Below are 11,351 nucleotides of genomic sequence, written 5' to 3'. Positions count from 1 at the left end.
TTATACTCAAATTAGTGGAAACTTTTCCTCTAGATACTCAAATTTAGGGGGAAATGAAGTACCATATATTTTGTCTATTGAATATGACAAGTGTTTATAAGGTCCTCTAAGAATTTTATTTTCTTTTTTAAAAAAGTGACATGTATTGTTTTCTTGACTACAAAAAGATAATGCTTATTATAGGGAATATGACAAGTGAGTGTAAAAAAATATAAATAGTCCATAGTTCTACTATTCAGTAATAAACACAGTTATTCTGACATAGCTGCTTCTAATATTTTTCTTGGTATATACATAGAGCTTCAGGCATGAGAGTCTCTTTGCCTAAACATTATGCTACCTCCCCTGCCTTAAAATTTTAGATTTAGGGGCCGGGTGGTGGCGCACCTGGTTGAGCGCACATGTTATAATGTGCTAGGACCCAGGTTCAAGTTCCCAGTCCCCACCTGCAGGGGGAAAGCTTCACAAGTGGTGAAGCAGTGCTGCAGTTGTCTCTGTCTCTCTTCCTCTCTATCCAACCCTCCCCTCTCGATTTCTGGTTGTCTCTATCTAGTAGATAAATAAAGATTAATAAAAAACAGATTTAAAATATTTCTGTATTTGGCAAAATTTCAAAATGAAACATTATAAAATGAAAAAGGAGTCAATATGTTTCCCTCACCCCCACTACAGCACTGTTTAGCTCTGGCTTATGGTGGTACTGGGGATTGAACCTGAACCTTTGTTGCATTAAGCATAAATATCTTTTTATCATTACATTATCTCTCCAGACAACTTGTTCTCTTTCAAAACCAAAAACAGGGCTGGTGAAATCACTGAGCCGGATAGTGTGCTGTTTTTCCATGTGCACAAGTAGGTCGAGTCTGTTTTCCTAGCTTTGGTGATATGGTCTCTTTCACTCTTTTTTTTTTTTTTAAGATTTTATTCATTTATTAATGAGAAACACAGGAGGAGAGAGAAAGAACCACACATCACCCTGGTACATGTGCTGCCGGGGATTGAACTCAGGACTTCATGCTTGAGAATGCAACGCTTTATCCACTGCGCCACCTCCCGGACCACTCTTTCACTTTTTTGCTGCCTATTTCCCTTTTCTGTCTTTTTTTTTTTTTTTTTTTTTTTAAGATTTTATTTATTTATCAATGAGAAAGGTAATAGGAGAGAGAAACAGAAACAGAGAAAGACAGAGAGAAAGAACCATACATCACTCTGGTATATGTGCTACCTGGGATTGAATTTGGGACCTCATGCTTAAGAGTCCAAAGCTTTATCTGTTGAGCTACCTCCTGGACCACACCCTTTTTCTGTCTTTATTGAAAACAAACAAAACTAAACTAATCTAAACAAAACTAAAACAAAAAGCCAAATATGGGGGCTAAGAGATGGCTCAGCCAGTAGGACACATGTACACCTTACCAAACTGAGGACCCAGATTCAAGTTCCCATTCACCACACTGGAGTGCCTGCACAGGTGAATTTCACGATTAGTGGATCAGTGCTGCAGTATCTCTCCTTCATTCCCACTCTCTGTCTCTTCTCCTCTTATTAAAGAGGAACAACAACAACAAAATTCCCCCTGGGAGCAGAAGAATTGTGCAGGCATGGAGCCTCAGCAATAACTCTGGTGACAAAAAAACAAAACAAAACAAACAACAACAACAAAAGGCCCAAAATATCCTTTCGACACAAAGGCATGAACAATTAGTGTCTCTCTTGATTTGACAAATTCAAGAAAAATTCAATTGACAATAAAAGCATGTAAGTTCCATTGTACAGTTTATGATGACAATGTGTATGTATTATATTAGGTATAGAAAATGAGGCTTTAGGGAGTTGAGCGGTAGCACAGCAGGTTAAGCGCAGGTGGCACAAAGTGCAAGGACCAGCGTAAGGATCCCTGTTCAAGACCCCGGCTCCCCACCTGTAGGGGAGCTGCTTCATAAGTGGTGAAGCAGGTCTGCAGGTGTCTATCTTTCTCTCCCCCCTCTGTCTTCCCCTCCTCTCTCCATTTTTCTCTGTCCTATCCAACAATGATGACAATAATAGTAATTACAACAATAAAAAAAAAACAAGGGCAACAAAAGGGAATAAATAAAATATATAAAAAAAGAAAATGAGTGGTCTGGGAGATGGCACAGTGGGTAAAGCATTGGACTCTCAAGCATGAGGTCCTGAGTTTGATCCCCAGCAGCACATGTACCAGAGTGATGTCTGGTTCTTTCTTTCTCTCTTCTTATCTTTCTCTTTAATAAATAAAATATTAAAAAAAGAAATAAAATGAGACTTTGATATATACCATCAGCAAAAATGCTAGGGACAAAAAGGGGCACTCAGTCCACCACAGTAGTATCAATTAATCACACAACGTTGCCTGAAGGCAGTCAGTGAAACACCCAGTCAGGGTAGGAGTTCCCTCAGAAAAGATCAGACAAAAATCCTATTGTTTATAGAAAGGAATTTTCTGTAAACTCTAGAATATCCTAAATTGTGACTCAGTAACCCTACTCCTTTTTTTTAATTAAAATTTTTTAAAATATTTATTTATTTTCCCTTTTGTTGCCCTTTTTTGTTACTGTAGTTATTGATGTCGTCGTTGTTAGATAGGACAGAGAGAAATGGAGAGAGGAGGGGAAGACAGAGAGGGGGAGAGAAAGATAGACACCTGCAGACATGCTTTACAGCCTGTGAAGCGACTCCTCTGCAGGTGGGGAGCCGCTTGAACCAGGATCCTTCCGCTGGTCCTTGCGCTTTTCGCAACACCTGCACTTAATCCGCAGCACTACCACCCGATTCCCCCCTACTTCTTATAATACTAAAATCCCTATCAGGGAGGAGAGTTAAGATACTAATAAGACATATGATGTATGTGTTGGCAAGAAAGTCAGAGTGGTTTCTAAGGAAGAACTCTCCTCTATATATGCCTATGAGGCAGGAGCCAGGAACCCTACTTTGCTTAAAAGTGAAACTCCAACCCTCCAGGAACGGCCAGGACACCTGCTTGAGTTTCATGGCTACTCCCTTTGCTTAAGTACAAAGAATAGCTTTGCTCTGAGTAAAATTATATTTGTGTTGCCTCATTTCAATTTCCATTTGGGAGAGAAAACAGATGAGTTTATTGGTATTTGGTATGGAAAGTATCTAACTTTTTTTTTTTTTTGCCTCAGTGCCTGTACCATGAATCCACTGCTCCTGGAAGCCATCTTTTTTCCATGGTTGTTACTGTTATTGTTGTTGTTTTTCTCCTGCTGTTGTTGGATAGGACAGTGAGAAATCTAGAGAGAAGATGGAAAGATGGACACCGGCAGACATGCTATACTACTTGTGAAGAGGCCCCACCCTTCAGGTGGGGAGACTGGGGCTCAAACCAGGATCCTTGAGCCTGTCCTTGCACTTTGCACTATGTGTACTTAACCTGGTGTGCAACCACCTGGCACCTAACTTTATTATTTTTTTTTTATTGCCATCTTCAGAATCCACTGCTCCCAGTAGCCATCTGCCACTTTCCCTTTTATCCCCTCCCCTCCTCTTCCTTTCTCTTCCCTTTCCTTTGTACTTCATAGGGTAGAGGGGATTTGAGAGGGGAGGGGGAGATTGAGAGGGGGAAGAGAAGAGTTAATAGATCTTTTCTGGGGGTCGGGCGGTGGCGCAGCGGGTTAAGCGCATGTGGCGCAAAGAGCAGGGACCGGCGTAAGGATCCCGGTTCGAGCCCCTGGCTCCCCACCTGCAGGGGAGTCGCTTCACAGGCAGTGAAGCAGGTCTGCAGGTGTCTGTCTTTCTCTCCCCCCCTGTCTTCCCCTCCTCTCTCCATTTCTCTCTGTCCTATCCAACAACGAACAACATCAACAATGGCAATAATAATAACCACAACGAGGCTACAACAAGGGCAACAAAAAAGGGGGAAAATGGCCTCCAGGAGCGGTAGATTCATGGTGCAGGCACCGAGCCCAGCAATAACCCTGGAGGGAAAAGAAAAAAAAAATAGATCTTTTCTGTCATGCAGAGAAATTAGGCCATGGGTTGTACAAGCCTGTGGCAAGCACAAGCCTGGCATGCTGAGATATCTTTCCTGGAAGTTTCCTCACAGTAAATTTCTTCAGTTTTCCCCAAATCAGGCTCATCTGCTACCAGCTGCCTCCATCATGCCACCAAGGTACACTTGTAGGGAAATCAGCACCACAACTGCCCTGACCTCCAAGATTGGTCCTCTCACTTTGTCTCAAAAAACAAAAACAAACAAACAAAAACCTTAGTGATGACATTGTCAAGGCAACTGGTGATTGAAGGGATCTGAGGATTACAGTAAAACTGGCCATGCAGAATAGACAGACTGATTGAGGTGGTCCCTTTGGCTCCTTCCCTCATTGTCAAAGCCTTCAAGGAATCACTAAGAGACAGAAAGAAACAGGAAAACATTAAGTACAGTGGACATAGCATTTTTGATCAGACTGTCAAATTGCTCAACAAATAAAGCACCACTCTTTAGCTAGAGAATTCTCAGTAACCATCAAAGAGATTCTGGGGACAAATCAGTCTGTGAGTTGCAATGCTGATGGACACCATGCATGATATTATAGATGATATCAACACTGGTGCTATGGAAAGCCCAGTTAATTATTTCAAAGGATGATGCTTCAATAAAGAATTGTTTGACACAAATAAATTCCTAAAGGACAAAGTTTCACTAGGAATAGACAGTTATGAAGTTTTACAACTGCATACTTCCTTAAGCAAAAATTCACAGAAACTAAAGGGTAGCTTCTATAATTGAGTACAATGCCAAACACTTGAAGAAGATATGCACCCCCCCATTTTAATTCTGTACAAGTGTGAAGGTAGTGTTTTCAGCATCTGAGAATACAGGCAAACAACTGTATGTGTTAAATCATAAGGGAGGTGTAATTTACTGTGAGTACAATCAGATACCAGATAGGGAAAGTCAAATGGCAATGACTTCATCTATGTCTGGGATAAATGTTTATTGGAGATTTCCCTCCTGCTATCTTGCAGGTACCTGGAGGTTACTTTGAAGATGCCAATAACCTAATTTTCTAACTTCTTTTTGGGTAAAATTTTAATTTTTTATTTATGTGTTTATTTAATGAGAGAGGTACAGAGATAAAGATAGAGACCAAAGCACTGCTCACCTCTGATTTGTGGTGGTGCTGGGGGTTGAATCTGGGGGTTGAATCTGGGGCCTTACAGCCTTATGCTATCTCCCCATTCCCTTATGTCTCTATTTCACATTTGCATTTCTCTAAATGTTGCTAACTGAATTCAATCTGCATGGTGTCAGATGTCTACTATAACAGGTATCCTGTGAACTGTAACTAATTAAAAGGCAGCTTGAAATTAGTGATACTTTGATGGTGATTCTAGCCATTTGTATTTTTGACACTGGATTCTCCTCAAAAAAATATACTCCTCCCATGTCCTTGCTCCTTGATTTTTCTTTGGCTTGGCATTTCCCAACTCTGCTATATTTCTCTTTCAACAGCCTATTTACCTATCAGCCCACTTTCTCATCATTTCTATTTTAGTGGGGCACACAGTAAGAAGCTAGAACAAATACCCAAAGGCATCATTAGGATTCCCCCTCCCCTTCAGGCTCTCAGTACAGAGATACTCTTCAGATGCTGCTCTACTAGCAAGACACCTGCAGCCTGCAGACCCCTCCAGACTTAGATAGGGACCAAGTGGAAAAACATCTTGTGTTCACCCACACCCTGTCTCCACTAGATCTATTTGCAGTAGAGCAGAGAAAGCAGGGGTTAGACTGGGGAGGCAGCATAATGGTTATGAAGACTTTCATGTCTGAGGTTGGAAGATCCCAGGTTCAATCCCCAGTACCACCACAAGCCAGAGCTGAGCTAAGCAGTATCTGGTCTTTGTATCTTTCTCATTAAAATAAATAAACAGACAAACAAATACAAGAGAAAGGAAGAGAGAGAGAGAGAGAGAGAACTAAGTGGTGGTGCATCTGGTTGAGCACACATGTTACAATGCTCAAGGGCCTGGCTTGGAGGCCCCAGTCCCCATCTACAGGGGGAAGATTTGTGAATGGTAAAGCATTGTTGCAGGTGCCTCTCTGTCTCCCCACTCCCTCTATTATCCCCTTCCTTCTCCATGTCTGGCTGTCTCTACCCAAGAAATAATACAGATTAAGAAAAAAATGTTGTTATTTTAATTTATTTATTGAATAGAGTAGCCAGAAATGGAGAGGGAAGGGGAGTTAGGGAGAGAAATGGAGAGACACCTGTAGCAATCAGTGCTTCACCAAAGCCTTACCCCTGCATATGGGGGCTGGGGTCTTGAACCTGGGTCCTTGAGCATTGTAATATGTGCGCTCAACTGGGTACACCACCACCTGACCCCTCAATTTTTTTTAATTAAAAAAAAAAGGGAAAGACGGCAAGAAATGGAGAGAGAAAGGAAAAAAGGAAGAAAGAAAAGGAGAGGAAAAAAGAAAAAAGGAAAGGAACAGAGAGCAAAGAAAAAGGAAAATCAATGCTGAGGGACTCAAAGATGAGAAATAAAAAAGCCCTGGTCTAGGGTCCACACTGCACGGGTGGGGTCTCGGGGACTCTGGGTACCCCCGAGGAGGCGTGGCTTTAGAAGTGGAAGCAGCGGGTGGGGGAAGACTCAGGAACCGCAAAGAGTCTCATAGAGGTGTGAAGATACCTGGGGCGAGATTAGAGCGTGGGGCAGCAGGACCTCCCTAAATGGGCCGCGAGATGGTGTTGCCAACCCACCTTGGCAAAAGAAGCTACACTCCCAGAACGAGATGTAGACCTTTCTCAAGAGCATCACCAGGCAGACTCGCAGCTTTTCGCTCTTCGTTTCACACTGCTTAAGTGACCAGTGTGGATTGCCAGTCCATGAAAAAGCATTTAAGAGAGTTTGTGTTGTTTTTTTTTTCACTTCTCCACCCTGGGAACTGCCTCGAAGGGGAGAAAGTGGGGGTGAGGCGGGGAGAGTAGGAGGTCTGCAGGGTTGCACCATATGCTACACTTTACTTCTACCTCGAGATTTCCGCCATTGAAACTGTTCAGCATACACTACAATACAAATATACTAGATTTATGATAAATATCCGAACTATTGCTGGCCTCCAACTGTCTAAAAATAATAGTTTTAACAAAAGGTTCATTGTCTTTTTCTTCTTTTTAAGTAGAATGTCGACCCTGAGAAATACAGATCAGATGTGGTGTCCAGCATAGTCTGAGAGCAACTGCACTTGCATAGAAGCAAAGACTAGATTCTCCTCTCCATTCTCAGCTGCTCTTTGTGAATGAGTTTCAGAGAAGTCAATTTTTCAGGTTTATGACAGGCTTTTCACTTCACTTTTAACTCATTTCAAGTCTTGAGTGTGTATTAGGCCAAACAGTTAAGAAACGAAAAAGAAAAGGCTTACAGAAAGATAAAAACTTATCTAACTGCCTATGCAAAGCACATTTCAGTTTCCATAACTGCTAACTGTGGTTTAATTAACCAAGTTTTATGCTAGACCCTAAGAAAAGACATATTAATAGGGAAGATGGATAAATAGAAAACAATTATGATTCAGCGTTAATATGTTTAACAAAACAAGCTTGCACAAAAAGTACAATAGTACTGTAACTCTATGGGCTATGTGAAGAGGGCATTAGTAAGATTTTCACCTAGTAAAGCTGCCCATCTAAGGGGGTATTTTAAGCTAACCAGGAATTAAAAAAAAATGTAGATATAAATGAATGATTAAATTAACAACAAACTGCTAATTAATAACACAAAAGGAATTAAAATGTAAAGAGGCACAGAATTCTCCTAATTCTTAATTTTCAGGAGAGATTAGTTGAAAGATGAAGTTAAGGTATAGAGAACTCCTTTTACTCAAAGCTTAAATATTACAGCAATAAGACAACAGATTTCCATAATTCTCACTCCAGAAAAGATTGGTGTTGCTATACTGGTGTATATGCCTCTAGCTTGTGTATTCATAACTTATTATTTTCGGTGGAAATGGATGTCTATACAGAGATAAGGAAAAATGGAGGGGGCAGGAGTAGATAGCATAATGGCTATGCAAAAAGACTTTTATGCCTGAGGCTTTAAAGCTCCAGGTTCAATTCTCAATTCCCTGTACCACCATAAGCCAGAGCTGAGCAGTGCTCTGGTAAAAAAAAAAAAAAAAAAAAAAAAAGAAAGGAAGAAAGAAAAATGGAGGAGTGTGCTGGCCTCTGTAGTTAGGTGTCTTTTGTACTGGAAAACAGTATTGGGGTCTGTCAATGGCTCACCTGATTAAGTGCACACACTACAGTGCACAAGGACCCAGGTTCAAGCTCCTGGTCTGTACCTGCAGAGGGGAAGCTTCACAAGTGGTGAAGCAGGGCTGCAGGTGTCTCTCTGTCTCCCTCCCTATCTCCCTTCTCCTCTCAATTTCTTTCTGTCTCTATCCAGTAATAAATAAATAAAAAAGAAAAAAAAGAAATATAAAAAATAACAATTATATATATATATATATATATATATATATATATATGACAGTACCCACCACTTTGAGACGATAGTTTCCTCTCTGCAAAAATAAGGCTATAGCTATAGCAATTGCCAGTTGAGATTTTAAATGACAGAGAGGACTTTTGTGCATGGGAAGGAGCTTATTACACTACTTGCATTTTAATTAATATTTAATTTACTATGGTTGAAATTTTTTTTTTTTGCCTCCAGGATTTATTGCTGGGGCTCAGTGCCTGCACTATGAATCCACTGCTCCTGGAGGCCATTTTCTCCATTTTGTTGCCCTTGTTGCGCTTATTGTAGTTATTGTTGTCATAGCTGTTGTTGTTGGATAGGACAGAGAGAAATCGAGAGAGAAGGGAAAGACAGGAGGAAAGACACCTGCAGATCTGCTTCATGCTTGCGAAGTGACTTCCTGCAGGTGGGGAGCTGGGGGCTTGAGCCAAGATCCTTCGCCAACCCTTGGGCTTTGTGCCATGTGCGCTTAACCCGCTGTGCTACCGCCCAGCTCCCAATGGTTATAAATTTTAAGCCTAGTTTTTTTTTTTTTTTAAGATTTATTCATTCCCTTTTGTTGCCCTTGTTGTTTTATTGTTGCAGTTATTATTGATGTCCTTGTTCTTGGATAGGACAGAGAGAAATGGAAAGAGGAGGGGAAGACAGAGAGGGGGAGAGATAGACACCTACAGACCTGCTTCACCAACTGTGAAGTGATTCCCCTGCAGGTGGGGAGCCAGGGGATCCAACCAGGATCCTTATGCCGGTCCTTGCACTTCCCGCCACATGCGCTTAACCCACTGCACTACCGCCGGACTCCCAGCCTAGTTGTTATTAAGTATTTAAACACAAATCTCAAATTCATTTATAAACCTATCAATTCTATGTAAAAATAAAGCAAGTCTGTTGTTATTGATGTTGTTGTTGTTAGATAAGACAGAGAGAAATTGAGAGAGGAGGGGAAGACAGAGAGGGGGAAAGACAGACACCTGCAGACCTGCTTCACCGCTTGTGAAGCGACTCCCCTGCACATGGGGTGCCAGGGGCTGGAACTGGGATCCTTTCCCAGGTCCTTGCACTTTGTGCCACGTGCACTTAACCCTCTGTGCTACCGTCGGACTCCCTACTGTAGTATTTTAAAGAGTCATTTACTTATTTATGAGAGAAAGGCAACCAGAGTATCACTCTGCCCCATGTATTGCCAAGGATAGAATCAGGACTTTATGCCTTAGGGTCCAACAATATGCACTGCACCACCTCCCAGGCTGCTATAATGGAGTATGCAATATCATTATGTATAGATATCTATTATTGTATAGACAATATTACATTGTATAGACATAATGCAATATCTACAACATACAACAGAGTAAAGCACAACAAAACAAGGTATACATATGAACATACAGATATTATGCCATCTATCTAGGATAAGACATGCTTTTAACACTTAGGAAATCCATGTGCCTGCATACAAACTCCTCAGTAACCAAAAGAGATAATACAAAGATATTAAGGCTCATATACTTCTTTTAGGAAAAATGTTAAACTCTCATTTAGATCATATCATTTGATATATAGTTCTAATAAGTATATCTTGTTTTTAATTCTTAGTTAACGTAAAGTAGAAAATTAGGTGGTCCGGGAAGTGGCACAGTGGATAAAGGGTTGGACTTTCAAGCATGGGGTCCTGAGTTCAATCCCCAGAAGCACATGTACCAGAGTGATGTTTGGTCCTTTCTCTCTACTCTTATCCCTCTCATAAATAGATAAATAAATAAATAAACAAACATTTAAAAAAGAAAATTAAAAGAATAAGAAATATTTAGATTGGTAAATGGATAGAACTAAGCAGACTTGAGGAAACATCTCAGTTAAGATGTGCCTTGGTTATATAATATAGTGAAATAAAATAAAGTTGTGCTAAATCTGTTTAGTTATGTTTGTGTGAAATCTGTTCATTTCATTCAGTTATGAAAGGAATGCATGAAGTAAAAAGATGTCCTTTAATAATAATAATAACTCTGGGAGTCGGGCGGTAGTGCAATGGGTTAAGCGCAAGTGGCGCAAAGCGCAAGGACCAGAGTAAGGATCCCTGTTTGAGCCCCCGGCTCCCCACCTGCAGAGGCGTTGCTTCACAAGCGGTGAAGCAGGTCTACAGGTGTCTATCTTTCTCTCCCCCTCTTTGTCTTCCCCTCCTCTCTCCATTTCTCTCTGTCCTATCCAACACCAATGACATCAATAATAATTACAAAAATAAGACAACATGGGAAACAAAAGAGAATAAATTAAAAAAATAATAATTCTAGGGCAGAGGGTAGGTAGCATAATGGTTATGCAAACAGACTCTCATGCCTGAGGCTCCAAAGTCCCAGGTTCAATCCCCTGCACCACCATAAGCCAGAGCTGAACAGTGCTCTGGTTAAAAAATAATAAATAAATAAATAAAAATTTTAAAAAAGAATAATAATTCTAGGGAGCCAGGCAATGGTACATACACATCACCATGCGCAAAGACAGGTGTTCAAGACCTTGCTCCTCATCTGCAGGAGAGAAGCTTCACAAGAAGTTAAACAGGTCTTCATGTGTCTATCTTTCACCCTCCCTCTCTATCTACCTCTCCCCTCTCAATTTCTCTCTAGCCAATCAAATAAAATAGAAAGGTGGAAGAAAAAAATTGCTGCCAGAAGTGGTGGATTCATAGTGCTGGCACCAAGCCTCAATAATAACCCTGATGGCAATAAAAAATTAAAATTAAAAAAGGAAGAAAAATTCTATTATTTAAAAATATTTATTAATGAGAAGGGGAGAGAGAACCAGAATAACACTCTGACATATGATGTTAGCACTTGGACTTA

General features: G+C 40.7%; 1 long non-coding RNA gene across 1 annotated transcript in view; it reads right to left on the bottom strand.

Moving 5' to 3' along the window:
* Window positions 1-3,685: 3,685 nt before the first annotated feature.
* Window positions 3,686-11,351, bottom strand: part of LOC132537665 (uncharacterized) — a 49,046-nt gene continuing 41,380 nt past the window's right edge. Inside the window, exon 3 of the long non-coding RNA XR_009549129.1 lies at window positions 3,686-4,384. This is a non-coding gene — a long non-coding RNA (uncharacterized LOC132537665). The remainder of the gene's footprint in view (window positions 4,385-11,351) is intronic.

This window comes from Erinaceus europaeus, chromosome 3 (assembly GCF_950295315.1).
Source record: "Erinaceus europaeus chromosome 3, mEriEur2.1, whole genome shotgun sequence".
NCBI lineage: Eukaryota > Metazoa > Chordata > Mammalia > Eulipotyphla > Erinaceidae > Erinaceus > Erinaceus europaeus.
The sequence above is the reverse complement of the archived record's forward strand: the minus strand, read 5'-3'. Positions and strand labels throughout refer to the sequence as shown.